The 15,307-nt window shown below is 35.5% G+C and overlaps 1 long non-coding RNA gene across 2 annotated transcripts; it reads left to right on the top strand.

The window, feature by feature from the left end:
• Positions 1-5,511: 5,511 nt before the first annotated feature.
• Positions 5,512-14,729, top strand: LOC138107404 (uncharacterized). 2 transcript variants are annotated; one of them, XR_011149493.1, is made up of 4 exons: positions 5,512-5,611; positions 5,733-5,906; positions 6,083-6,149; positions 11,807-14,729. It is a non-coding gene; the product is annotated as an uncharacterized lncRNA (long non-coding RNA). The 2 variants fall into 2 exon arrangements; XR_011149492.1 differs by having other exon boundaries at positions 5,733-5,783.
• Positions 14,730-15,307: the final 578 nt, after the last annotated feature.

The raw sequence follows: 15,307 nt of genomic DNA on the forward strand, positions 1-15,307 counted from the left end.
GAAACCAGACTTAAATGCATTTTGAAGCAATTAACCTGTTAGAACATTTTGTACTGCTGAGTTCTATGGCCAGAACTAAATAAATATAACCTTAAAACCCACAAAACATGCAAGGTGAATGATCCACATGAACATTCTAATGATATTTTCATTTTGAATGCTATTTTTTCCCTCTCTCATGAACTAATACGATTTAAAAAGCATTGTCTTTCTTGAAATTACTCAGGTATGCGAGGATGTTTCTTGTCTAATAGCTGCAGCAAATTAAAATGAAGGAAAAAAGATCTCCAGTTTTTGTTATTAGATGTGTAATAATGAGGCATTGATTAATCAATTGCTTAATTTTAGCTACTTAGAAGCAAGTACCTTCCTCTAGCTGTAGAATAAAAAAGAATATCACAGAGAGGAATACAGTTTTTTAAAATCAGGTTATTAAAACTTTTGCAATTTTGCCCCTATTCAATTTATAAAACATTTCTTTGAATGATACCTGAACATTGGCTTTTCCTTTACTTTTACATCGGCAGAGATCAATGTCATTGTAACCAACCATAAATAGCCAGCATTATTTATTCTCATCTGCAGAGAGGTCCTTCAGCTTCATGCCTTTTGCTCATCTACTGCACATTAAGATCAATGTTTTTTCTCTGTGCCACTTGAACAGGACTGAAAGGAAGCACAAATCTATGGTCTTTGTTAGCAGGTACAGCTGTTTTGTGCGCTTTTTTCTCCTCAGATGTGAAGTCATCTAAACACTTGCGCTAGTCAATACAAAAAGTTTTAGAGGTCAGAGAAAAATGTAAAATTAAACATAAGATTTTAAAATTTGTGCATGTATTTACTATTCTCCAAACAGTCAGTTTTCCCTTTTTCGCAGGAAAAAAAGGAAGTAGATTTCCTTTCCCAAAAGCAGTGTTTTCCCACTACTATTTTGTTGCATGTGCCCTAATTCCCTAGGCAGTAAGACACGCAGTTGTACTACACCTACTTTCACAGTCTGACCTTTCATGCCTAGCTGCACCCCTGCATGTCTGAGATATGCGTTCACGTTCCACACACCTTTTTTTACCAGTTATCTACACTGGCAATAGTTTTTCAGACTCATCTCTTTCCCTTAAGAATAGCTTATTGAAGATACAAGATCCTTAATGATGATTTATGGTTCCCTTCCAAAAGCTTAACAGCCAATCTTTTGCAATCCCGTTTCACAGATCTGTGTGCAATCCTCATGACCTTGCCAGTATGTGTGTTCTCCTCTCACAGAGATACTTTTTCTAACACCAACTATCCTCGTTGTAAGTTCTATTCAATTTGTTATGGAACATAAATTAGGCAAAGAAATCCTGAACTTCTGTCAGTCTTGATGGTCACTTTTTCTTCCCCTTCCATTCCCACTCCAGTTCATAACTATATTTTCTGTATATTCTCACAAGCCCACAGGAATGGGAGGCAGTTGCTTTTGCTGATCCACTATGGTCTGCTGACCATAATGACCATGTCTGTTGACTTCCAGTGTATGAGTGGCCCTATGATCTTTCAGTTATGACAGAGTTTCACTCTCGTGATGAGTGCGTGCAGTGGGACATTCCCAAGCAATGTGCTGCATGCCATTTCTGAGGCAGATGACCACTGCTTCACAGAACATGCATAAAACATGGTATGTATGCTGTGAGAAATTCTGAACTACTTATGCTATTTCTCTGCCTAGGACTGTGGTCACAATAAGACCATTCTATTCTGTCAAAAACCAAAGCAAACCTAATCAAGAAAAAGACCCAAAGAATATAGGCAAAAATGTAGCCACTGACAAAGAAACCGTGCAGTCTGTGAAATATAGGCTACAATACAGCTGAAATACAGTTAATCCAGTAACACCAAACTACAAACCTGAAAGTGAGGAAACAAAGCAAAGATGTGGAAAGTTCCTAGTGCAGCTGCACAACTTGATATGACTCAGTGGGCTCAAGCATCAATTTTGCAACAGTGGCACTTCCTTGATGAGAAAATCTATTTACTGTTTGCATGTGCTTTCAGGTAGTAGAGATTATGGATATGTCTTTTATCTTTTAGCTATTGAGCCACATGTAAACAGTACATAAGAAATGGCATGCCATAATTGCTTTTGTTTTTGTAGTTAGTATTATTTGTTTTCATGTTTTTTTTTTTCCCTGTATTCTGAAGTATTTGCACTATTGGCATGTAGAAGTTAGAAAGTCTTTCTTATACTTTTCGGGAAGAAAGGACTGTGGAAGATCCAGGCACTGAAATAATTACAAGCTGTAGAAAAATATATTGAATACAAAATTCCATAAGTTACTTCTGGGATGGAGTATACATTCCTTAGTTCACAAACATTGTGCTGTTTTAAAATATATTTTAATGCAAGAATTTGTTACTTAATGTCTGATCTTTAAAACTATTACAATTTTCTCTTCTTCTGTGATTTGTATTGAAAATACAAATGATTTCTAATGGTGGATATTCATTATTGCTACATACAAAATAATTTCATTCTCTTTTTAGAACTTTATCAGTACTGAAACGTACATTAAGAGCATGCATATTTTTAAGGATGATGAAAACAAGTTTAGGGATTTTTTTAAATCTTTTTTCAGACACATGAGTTTAAAGAGAATTTTGAACATGTCAAGAGCATAATTTTCCTGTGGTTTGATACATATAAAGAGCATAAAATGAAATATCTGGGTACACATCCTAGTGAAATTGAACCTGATTAAAGCTCATATACATTGCCAAACTCCAGTATGATATATCATATATAGCTCAACTGGGGCACTCAAAATGCTTTCAAAGCATGTCAAGTACTGTTTGCAGCAAATCCTCACTATGAATAACCAGGTCAAATTTGACCCTACTGCACCTTCATGAGGTTGTACAAGATGGTTGTTGTATAAGTAGTAAAAGAAAACTAGGTTAGAAATAATGCTAACTTCTGAGAAACCAAAAATACTAAGCCTGTGAATTTTACAAATAATTTCATTGATATGAAAGAGGGTATAGAGGTGCAAAATTCAGTAATTCTGTGTTGTTAGGAATTGAAAACAAGGATTTAATATCAGTGTTTTTGTAGATACTATGTTCCTCTACAGATATCCATTACTTTCATGCACAGACAAGTATTTCATACAATTTACATAAAATTTGCATAAGAATTATTTAAAGATAAAAAATAACTTTCATTAGTGAGTTCTAGAGTCTTTTTTCTCATGCCCTCTGGGAGTTACTCCAACTTCTTTTCCCCCCCCCATCTCTGCATATCCAATGCAACATAAAAAAAAACCAAAGACCCACAAACAAAAAGTCAAACCAAAACAAAAGGAAAAAATCACACCATTCTTATGTTAGCACTTAATAATTCTTTAAAAATATAGTATTATTAGGAAACTCATGCAGGCTTTTGTGGCTTGCTCCATTAGAAACAGAATATGAATCCCTGCCATCTCTGAGATAATACAGAAGTAGAGCATGTAATTTCCATATTCATTCTCTTCTGCATATGTTTATACATGCACGAACATTCACAGAAATGAATTTATATACATCAATACAGATTGAAATGACATAATTAGATTACATAAAAATCAAAATGCCAGTAACACTGCTGACAAACTGTAGAATATGTGATACCAACCCTTTTGGCATTGCTCTTAGTGCTCTCTGAACATCAGAAAGAATTTGTAGTACCTTACATTCTTCTAATATTTTTATAATACTTCCAAAATGGTTCATACTGGGAGAATAGGAAACATTTGGACTGTACGATGTGATACTGATATTGTAACATTTTTATGAATTCATAATATTATTTAATTTTGAAAACTTGATTTACAAAGTTCTATTAAGAAATATTACAGACATTTCAGTAGTGATAAACGATTGTTTTCAAAGGGTCTATTAAATTCTACTAACTCAATACTACAACTGTTAAACCATCTGCATTCAAAAACATATGACTAACATCAGAAACTTTCTATCCAGAACACAACTTCCTACACAGTCCTTTAAAAGAACTGTGATATCAAAATACAAAATCCAACTAGGTGATTTTAATACAGCTCACAAATCCATATGCAGATAAAGCCTGAATTCTATCATTTGCTATTTGTAAATTTGTAATGAGCGGTAGTTGCAAACTTGGCTTGTTATGGTCTCGTAAACATAAGTGTACAGAAGAAATATTTACAATTTACAGAATACAAAAGATCAGATCACAGTCTGAAGAAAGTCTGAAGTTCATCTTCTGGACAGGTGGCTTTGGCTTATTATCTTGTCTCTCTTACCAGGATATTTATGCAGTTTCCCTAAGATCAAAAAAGGTAAGATGCAAAAACTAAAATGTGTTTTCAAGGTGCAGTGCTAGTATCAGACTCTACTTTCATTGCTTTCCAATATGTTATGTCAGCTGTCCAGGATAAAAAAAGACCTTATTCCACTGAATTAATTATAATTCTAAAAGGTTCCTTACTAGACAAACCACAAAATTTGTTACTGTTATTCCAATTACTTTAGTGGGCAGAAATTGAAAAGTACAACAGTATATTGCACATAATATTTTTGATAATGAGCAAAAATATGTCTCATTAGAAGTATAAAGTTATTTGACTGTAAAAAGTTTTAAATCAGCACAAAATATATATAAATATATCACAGGAAAAGTTATTTAAGATAATTTTTCACACTAGTATTCTCATGATAGATGTCTTCAGGGAGGTTCCTTCACCAGAGCTGTTATCTGTTAGAGAGGATCCCAAGGAAAAGTCTGAAGAAATTTCAGTATCACTAGAAAATGTTCTTAAAAAAATAGAAATAAAAGAATAATAAAATATTAAGACTAGATTGCAACCTTCCACAAATATTACTCAAGATCTTTACGTCTAACATAAGTGCTAATATTTAAGTTCAATATTTAAATATTTTTTGAGTTGTCATTTGAAAATACATTTATTCTTTTTTTTTTTTTTTTTGGTGGGTTAGTGTCGCGGTCCAGCTTGGTGGTGTTGGATGGTGAGGTGCCGCGACCTTCCGAAAACATCTCCAAGGTGAATCCACTCGGCAGGACCACCACACACTCACACACGTGTACATGCACACACACGGATAGCTCCAGAAAATGGGTCGACAGCAAAGAGACAGGAAGGTTCTTTGTATGGGGTTCTATGGGAGTAGTTTAATGCAGCCACATGTGTGAAGGATTCCAGGGACAAAGAACAACGGAGGGTCCAGGTTTAAGTACGGGAGCTGATTGAGCATCAGGGACCAATGATCTGAGGGCACAGGGGTGGTACACAGGTGGGACTAGGGAATGGGAACCAATGGGAAAGCTCTGAGGGAATGGCGAGGGGGCAAGGGCCAATGGGGGAACAGGGAGTGGAGAACCTTCTAGGGCAGGGACATATAAGGTACAAAGGGGCGGGGAGGCCAACGGGCCAACCAGGGAAGCGGAACTGAGGTACATTAACATGGTAGAACAGTGCATCCTGGGAGAAACCTTTCTGGTCACCCTAGCCTGGGGAGGTTCTTTGGTACTAGGGGCTGTCCCACCAGTGGACTCTCTTTGTCCCTAGTACCACTGGCCTTCTGACCTCTGCAGGTGAGGCTGGGATAGAATTAATTTGCTTCGTAGTAGTTATGTTTTAGTTTTGTGTTATAAGCAGTGTTGATAGCACAGTGCTTACACAGTGCTTTTCTAATTATCCCACTGCCCTACCAAGTGAGTATGCTGGATGTGCACAGAAGACTGGGAGTTGACACAGGCAGGACAGGTGAGCCCAGCTAACCAAATGGATATTCCAAGCTGTATGGCATCATGCTCAGCACAAAAACTAGATGGGAGCTTGGCAGGAGGGCCATTGCTTGGGGACTGGCTGAGCATCAATTGCATGATGGTGAGCAATTATTTTCATTTACTTTCCTTGCCTTTCTTGGGGTTTATTTCTCTCCTTCTGCTATTTTCTTTTTCTTTACAATTTATTAATTTTTCCCCCCAGTTATTAAACTCTTTTTATCTCAGTCCATGAGCTTTCTCACTTCTGCAATTCTTATTCTCTCCTCAATCCCACAGGGGAGGGGAGCAAGTGAGTGAACAGCTGTGTGGTGCTTAGTTGCTGACTGGGATTAAACCATGACAGGTAGATATCTTTCATTATTTTTCATCTGGCACATGAAATTACAGTGTAACATTGATATTTTCCATTTTAGTTAAGAAGTAAATAAGAGAGGAGATAGAAAACATATGTAGTAAAATATAACCAAAAAGACAAAATAGAAAATTCAATTAAGGTGATATATCAAAAAGTTCAAAATTAATTCAAAATTATGGCATATGTGCCCAGATTTCTAAAAATGTAACTGAAACTTCTCTAGTATATTTCTGGAACCAAGATTACTTTTATCAATACAGTGGCAGGCAGTATTCTCTGTATTCTCACCTATTCCATAATAATTAAGAAAGATAAGATGCACTTAGTCATTTCATAAGAGTATGGTTGATGAAGATCAAAGTACAAAAAATTCAGTAGTGGGGAGATAGAACTGAAAATATAGGTGAGAGAAAGCAAAAAGTCTAGTAAGATTTCAATTTTAAAGTCCTGGTAAGGATCTCAGGTATGCATTTTAGAGCAGGGGAGTTGCTTACCACACCTCAGGGATGTCCAAATATTACAAAATTATCTGTAGAAAGTACTTGTGAAAAAGCAGCCTTTTGAATCCTTTTTAACTTGCATCCAAGTACTGTTGGAGTCACTAGAGCTGTGTACCTTGCCACTGATTCATGCTGTCTAACCATTCTGGTGTGCACTTCTGCCATCACATTTATTTATGTGCATCTGTGTATAGGTCCTGTGTTATATCTGGAACTAGTAATGCAGTTGTAAGTGATTCATCAAAATCAATGTGAAATAGAGGCTCAATTGTCCTCTGAGATGTGAACTAACTATTTAATCTAGAAGGCTGAATAAAATTAAAAATTAAAAAAAAGAAGAAATGAAAAATATTTATTGTAAGGGAAGACTACTGTATATGAATAGAAAACCTCTTGGACTTCTCATCATCATTTTAGAGTTGTGCAAAAGCAAATAAACTCATCTCTTGCTTATTTTCATATTTCCATAGATGATTAAACCCTATATTATTACAATATTCATCTTGCTCTTCACTATTTTTTTTTGGTGTAAGTATTTGTGCAGATATAATTTATGCATATAAGTGACTGTGAGCATAGATTGCCATCGATTTCAGAAAAAACAGCCTGCAGCATAGAGGTCCTGGTTAGAGACAAGTAAATCCCCTGCTTAAATCCATAGCCTAAGGTTAAGACAAGTGATTTGGCTTCATAGCAGGATTCCTCTGTGATCTGTTTGTGTTTGTTTAGCTTCTGGTTATAACTCTTCCTAATCAGCAAAATGTGGACAGCTGTTTTTTCACAGGGGTGATTGCATCTACTCAATTTGTACAGAAACAGAAACTGCCTTCTGTGTAACTGCACTGGGTTTCTATATTAGACAAGCCAGAGATCAATACGTTTCTAGGTAGATACTGCTATTTAAAAATTTACAATAATTATTTCCAAAACATGGACCATAAATTACTACAAGATGTTTAAGGTGAAATAGTGCCTTTTGTATACATGTGTTAAGGAGGTAATTGCCATCAAATTTGTGAGATGCTAAGACACCATGATCCGGGGAGTTATGTAAACACAGATAGGTCAAACTTTGTTTTGGAATTCGGGGATTGTTGAGGAAAACAGACAACATTGTCTTTAATACTGAAATCCAAATGAAAATCTTGAGAAAAATCTACATTAAAAAGGTTCAAAGAATTAGGGACGTGGGGAAACTAATGAGCATGTTCAGAAAGATATATGGACTTTAATTTAAGCGAAGTAGCATAAATTAAATTTTCAAATTGAGAATGTTGATTCTTAAACTATTTTTATTTTTAAGATAATCTAATAATAAACTGGAGAATATATATCTGAAAACAAATTTTCAAGACTCAGTAATTTTTTGGAATAAACAATTGATTTTCTTAGAAAAATAGACCATATGATTTTTTATTATTATTTTTCTGTTAGAGCTATCAGTTCACAGTTATACTTGTCACTTACTTTTCCTTCCCAAAAGGATCCATCTCCACTCCCCAAGGATAAGGAAAAACAGATATCAGAACTCAAACAATTTTTGTTTTCTTGCAAATCCATAAACATCCGTGCATAGTCCTAATACGCCAGTTTTGGAAAAGCAGACTTCTTCAGTGACAAAAAAAAGGGGCTGTTTTTTTGACAGAATTCAGAACTATGTAGAATTTCTTGAACTTTTCACAGAAGCTGTAGAGTTGATATAGAGTCATTCTCAGTGCTCCTCTCTACACTTGGTGGTCCCTATCCTACCCTGAGAGACTCTGAATCTTCAATTGCCCTTGTACACTCTTACGATATGTCATAGCTTTGATACCCTCAACTTCATTCTGTAAAAAGTGACTTAAATGATCATCTATTTCTTTGCACTTTATTTTGGACTGGAGGGCCTTCCCTGGAACAGGGAGCATTTTTCATGCTCTAGCTGTTGGCCTGAGGGTCAGATGTGTCCTGCTGATGCACATACTGGGACTAGCAAGAAGGCAGGAAAAGAAGCTCAATTCTGCATCACTGTTTTCAGCACCAAAACTCACTTACTTATGGGCAGTTCTCACTGCACAGCAATGCACTGCTAAAATACAGCAGTGGGATGACAGAAATATTAGATGAAGCCATAATGATGCAAAACATTTTAGCATTTCATTTTCTAAGTGAAGGACTAATGATTAGAATGCTACAGCACATTGGCACATCTTGCAAAAAGCTCAAGTTTCTTTAGATCAGTCAAGCTATTATTAATTCAGATACTAAGGATACTTCTTGATAAAACTGAACTGTGGTTATGGAGAGATAGTAGTTTTGCTGGGCTTTTTCTAATAAGTAACAAGAGGAATCCAGGCTTTTCTAATTTTCCTCATTGATGACATTTTTAAAACCAATTTTGTTGTTTTTCAGAGAACCCTCTAGTTCTATTAAATGTATTCATGAGCTAGTTCTGCTCATGCTATGTCTTCCATTATGCTAAAGGGTGTTATTTTCATTTCATCATATCTGTTTGTGCATCTTCAAGTGATAGTCATAAGCTTATGGTTTGGCTGTCTGCAATTGATTTAAAAACAAACAATCAAAAAACCCCGTAAGTAGAAGAGAAAAAAAAAAACAAACTGTGAAGTCTGAACAATTCAACTCCTACACAGCTGCCTTGAGTGTATTTCAGGCAGAAATAATTAGTGTTACTCAGACCAAAGGAAAATCACCTTCCTTTCTAGAATGATTAACAACTATTTTCTTTTTTTTTTTTATATCGCAAATACCAAGGCTAGTTCTATCATTATTTTTGTATATAATGCATAAAACATTTAATGCAGCATGTTACGGAGGTATTTGAAAAACAAAGGCTTAAATTCTTTATTTCATCTACAAATGCAATCAGTAATAATAGACAGCAATGCTAAGGAAAAGTAATTTGAGGCTTACTAGAAACAAGAATAAAAAAACAAGTAAAAAATCTGAAACCCAGCACAAGAAGAACCATTTCTGGAAGGGGAAAAAATAGTCTCAGTGCAAAAATGAATGTTACTAAAGTGAGAGCCACCAACACAGATGATTAACAGTGTTCAGAATCACCTTCCCTTTTGTTTTAGTCTTATGAAAGTAGAGAGAACTTTAGATAATATTTCTTTCTCAAAAGATTCCTTCAGAAAATATTAATAGCTGTTCCAATATGCTTCACAATTTATAAACAAGCTGTCATTTTTTGGAATAGAAGCAATGAGTTTCACAAAGAAGTCATAGAAGCACAGTCTTGAAAGTGCCTTCCCGAGATGATTTAGTCTATATCCCTGGTCAGGGACATAACCAAATGGGTCTAGGCATGGTCCAACAGAATGCTTTTGTCTGGTGTTGTCTGAAGACGTCTGTTTTAAATAAGGTCCAATAGAAATTGCACAATCTCCATAGGTAATGTGTTCAATGATGATTTTCTAATCTGTATCAAGTATTTTGAATTAATTTTGGCTCTTTTTTTATTATTACTGTTCATGTCTACCTTTGGTGGATATAAAGACATACTTGCACTAACTGTTTTGTAAGAATATCTTTCACATAGTTGAATATTATAGTTATATTCTTAAATCCTTTTCCCACTCCTTCATTGGTGATCTTTTCTAAATTCATTTTAGCAGCAGATCGATGTTTACTATCAGTTTTAACAACCTCAGGCAGTCTGCTTTTTCATAACTCATTTTAGTGAAAAAATCATCCCTCCCCAAAGTGTTGATAACCTAGATAGAAGATCAAATTGTGTCCTGCTTATTACAGTCATGTCTTGAGACAAGCAAAACTGACTCTTTGCAAGAGTCACTTAAAGAAGCTAAATGTCCTAACTGTGTTGTTGCTACAACCTTAAGAAGAGGGATTGTAAGTTTGCAATTGCAGCAGGCTGATAAAACAGCTCAAAAGATACTGAAGCAAAAGAGGAACCAAAATGATCCATTATCACTCCTTTATGTTAAGCAACAGACCTTAAATAGAAAAATCAAATTTTGATCTTGGTACTCCATCTGTAGCTCTAATTTATCTATCTATTGAAATGACTTACTCATTTATTGTCTATTTGGACAAATTGTCAAATATGAACTACTACTATAATTTCTATGAACTAGTGATAGAAGACCAGTTTTTCATTTGCATTACAGGTGATTATAAAATAGTTACTTATTTTAGTAAATGCATTCCTAGTGTACAGTTTCTGGAGTTTTTTATCTGCACATTATCAGATGTTGCTATAGAATTTAATCATCAATTCCTCACAAAGAACATGCAGAAATATCTGTAAACATAATATGGCTGCAGCTACAATAATGGACAAGGGTTTGTCCTCACAGGTTAACTACATATCTTTGTCCCTAGAAAAGTCTGCATTCTTTAAGCTACAGTAGCAAAAGACATTTTTATTATTTATTTTTAGTTGCAAGAATTCATTCCAGTCTCATATATTTTGGAATCCAAACCCCCAAACTATTAAATAGACTTTTCCTGGATTCATTTTGATATAAGCCCTAGTAGCTGTTTCAGTTATTTTATAGGTTTAATGTACATAATGGTTTTATGGCTATTATATTCTCAACCAAAAAAGTATCAATTTACTGTCTTTCAAGGTGCCTGTAGGTTTTCTTTTCCAAATAAGTACACATGAATTGATTTATATCTACCTTGAAAATACTGCTGTTTAAAAAAATTAAATAACTGTGATACAATAACAGATGCCTAGAAAGAAACAGCAAGTATTCCAGAAGATTGGATACAGGAGTAGTAATCAACTTTACAGCTATGTTAATTTCTCACATGATAAATCATTCTCTAGAAGAAAAGATTTTTCAGTTGGTAAAGTGTCGCATTCTGTAATTAGACAAAATGTTATGATTGGAAATATAGAGGCTAGCATGTTAAATGCTTTCTAATAGTATTGATCTTACTAAATATTTTAAATATATATATGTGTATATATTTATTTGTTTGTTTGTTTATGATGAGTGTATATATATATATCTCTGTGTAGGCACCCAAAAAAGACATTTACTGTTTTATCACAGTTCAGTAATTTTGAAACATCTCATTAAAGGCTTTTGCAAAGAGCTGAATCAAACCTTTGCTGTGCAAATTACATTCAAGTTCATGTGAATTCATTTCCTTTTTACTTCTCCACAGGTTTGCTTAGCCACCTGCTGAATTCAGAGGGATGTACCATTTGTTAAACTTGAGTGCAAGACTTCCCTCAACAGTAAAATTCTCCTAACATCCACATTTTAAATACCCAAATTCACATTAAAAATCTTCTTCAGACTGTGTTCCAGAGGATGTTCAGGGCTTTGGGCTTCATCTGCACTAGTAGTGAGAAAAACAAGATATAGAGATAAGGAGTTATATGTGGTTTTCCTTATTGCTGAACTGTTAATCAAAAAATGGCTGGGTTTTGTCTTGGGCAAACAAACTTCCTCTTGCCCTATGCCTGATCACAGCATCATAGAATCACAGAATCATAGAATAACAGAATTGCTTTGGTTGGAAAAGATCTTTAAAATCAACAAGTCCTGCCCTTAACCCTGCACTGCCAAACCCACCACTAAATCATCTTCCTAAGCACCATTACTTCATGTCTTTTAAATACCTCCACAATTAATGTTAGCCAACAGCCTTTCCCAGCAGCCAGCTTGAACAGGACATCATGGTTTCACAGGAGAGTCAGGAGATCAGCTGCATTAGCACTAATCGTGCTGTACTTGGAGTCCCTGTTATTTTCTGATATGGTTTTATCAAAGAAGTACTCAGATATCATTGATTTCATGTTTCTGGGTTCCAGTGTTCATGTCACGCACAAAGCCTGAGTTATATCTGGACCGCAGTCAACACTGCAGATGGACAATATAAGAAAGGTCCTGGCCCCCAGCCTACTGCCACTTCAGTTCTTCTCCTTACTTGGTGATGGAGGAACTTCCAAGGGTATCTCTGTTGACTTTTTTTTTTATTTTTTTTTTTATCTTATTTGAACCAAAATTTTCAAATTTTACAGGACCATTGTTAAGAGGGAGTTAAAATATTTCCAAAACAAGACAGAGAACACTGAAATGAGCTCCTGGAGGCCACTGCATTTATTTTGCTTTCAGTGCTAAAACCTATCTGTCTTGGAGTTAAAGACTGAAAACCCATGAATTTAATCTACCTCAAGCTGTTCAGCTACTTTACTGGAAATATAGGCACTTAACCATAATGGAGGCAGCATTAATGACATTAAAAGCAATGAGGAGTTAATTACAATTATTCAAATTTGTTAAAAGAAATAGTATATTTGCATCCAAGTGTTACTTGTTCACTTTTGTTCTTGTAACACTTCTTTTTAAAATTGCTGTAAGGTCTAGCCCATTTTAACCTTAGCAATTCCTAGTGCCTATCAGCTCTGTTGGCATCCTTGAGTCAGAAGCAATTAGCAAGCCCCAGAATTGCCCCCCTGAAAATTGCATTGCAGTCTGGGCATATGGTGTTCCTTTATGTCTACCTACATGGCTGAAGTTAAATCATCCTCCCTAGTAGAGCAATAAGCACTTCCACTTTTTTTGTATGTTTTTGGATAGCAACCTTTTCTTCAGAATTATAGATTCTTGCAACATTTCTTGTCTTCATATTTGCTATAAGAATGTAATTAAACTGTATCTTAATTTCAACTCTGACAGACAATCAATTACGAGTTCTTCCATCTGCGGCCTCTAATTTAGAAGAGTGTCTTGACATTATATGGATTTTTGACTATGATTTGAAATCATAATAGATTTTCTGTGCCTTAAGATCCCTTGGTACTTTTTGTATCCCACCCCTCACAAGGAAGTAGTAACTTATAGGAGTACCAGTAGGAGAATTAGCCAGGCTAACTCTTGTGCTGATCACAATCCTAGCTCAGAGACACAATCTGACATCATGATAGATGATACACACCTTTTGGCATTTGATACAATGATGGTGTGAGAGACTGAAATGTTAAGGGTTAATGACTCAAATAATTGGCCATTTGCAAAACCAGAGGGTGCTTTGCTGATGATGTGCAAGGTAAAAGCCCAAGTGAAGAGGGGTTGTACAGACACCACTGGAGGCTCTGAGGTTTGAGACAGAGAAGTGTAGAGGCAGATCCTGTGAAAGTGGAATAATGCCTTTTATCATGCTAAAGCTGTCTCTTACACAACTGACTCAGGTGTAAAAGTCCCCTCCAGGGAAGACATCTAGACATTCACATGTAGGCCTGAAGTATTCATCCCTTCTGATGGGTCATAACCAGGTCAACTATGCTGAGTGAGAAGTAGTTGTCATGTCTAGAAGGTGTCGGAAACCATCAAAGATCCCTCCCACACCTGGGCATTCCACCCATTGAACTTTGTGTTTCATGGGCTTTTCCCACCCTTGAGGTATCAAGAGGCCGCCATCACTTCAACCAGCAGACAGTGAAATTACAACCATCTGGTCTTCTCACTGGACCCATGGTGGTGATATCTTCCTACTTTTATGTTGTTATATTGTTATAGATAATGATAACCAAAAAGGGTACGTGCCTCTTTCCATTGCAGGAAAATTGTTCTAAAATAAGCCTTATGTATCTGTCTATCTGTCTAAACAGCTGTCACTCAGTGTTGTTTGACTCTAATCTGCCCTAAGGGATCTATTAACAAGAACCTCAGTTACCCTCACCTTCAGGGGCTGGTTCAAAACTGCTTTGGTCTGGATAGAGGGCTTTTTATTTTGTTAAAAATCCACCCATTTTTCTATAGATGCGTTTGGCATATCTTTAAGATTTGCAAGGATATATACCTACAATCCAGAATTTTCTTGAAAGCAGTTCAGTAATTGATGTAAGAAATGGGTTTGAAATTATTATTCAGAGCTGGGTGTTAAGGCAGCTTTATCTGATCCTGAATAAAGAGAAATGACCTTCCTATTGCATTTTGAAAAGTTTATCATCTCCTCTCCACTGCAGGAGAAATAGTTCATGCAATAAAATCAGTTCATCACATTCTAGAATGATTAAAATCCAGCCAGAATCTCTCTACAGAAACTAGGGAAAAATCTAAATGTGATAAGGAACAAAGATCTCTCTAGCTTGGTTAATGTCTACTGAATATCTATTTAACATACCTATATTGCAGATAATTTTTTTTGAGTGTCCATATTGCCAACCCAATAACGTCATCAAATGCCCTTCCTTTTCTACCTCAAAGGTTTTATTTGACTTTTCATGTGACACTATGTTACTGCCATGATCTCATGGAATAGTCTTTCATTAATCATCTGTTCTAATGTTACTTGTCTTTCTTTATCTTGCTATTTCATCACTGCTGTATCTTATAAACTTTGGTCTTGCAGATGGTTTTGTATGCGCATTATCATGTCTATTAGTTTCCTTCTAAAGCATCTTACTCAACCAGCATTCCTAATGCATCTACTTTTTATCTCACGATGTAAGATTGATGACAGATTGTGTTGTACATGAATTCAAAAGACTGGGAGTATATGCAGTGCACAAAAAGCCAGCCTGGGTCACATTAAACTACACATAATCTGTTCCAAACAATATCTGGATATTTTTCTCTGCAAAGCTGACAGCAAATATGCTGGAAGCAAGGGTTGTAAGTAAAAGGACTGGAAGCAGTAACATTTATTTGTGAATTG

This window comes from Aphelocoma coerulescens, chromosome 3 (genome assembly GCF_041296385.1).
Source record: "Aphelocoma coerulescens isolate FSJ_1873_10779 chromosome 3, UR_Acoe_1.0, whole genome shotgun sequence".
Lineage (NCBI taxonomy): Eukaryota > Metazoa > Chordata > Aves > Passeriformes > Corvidae > Aphelocoma > Aphelocoma coerulescens.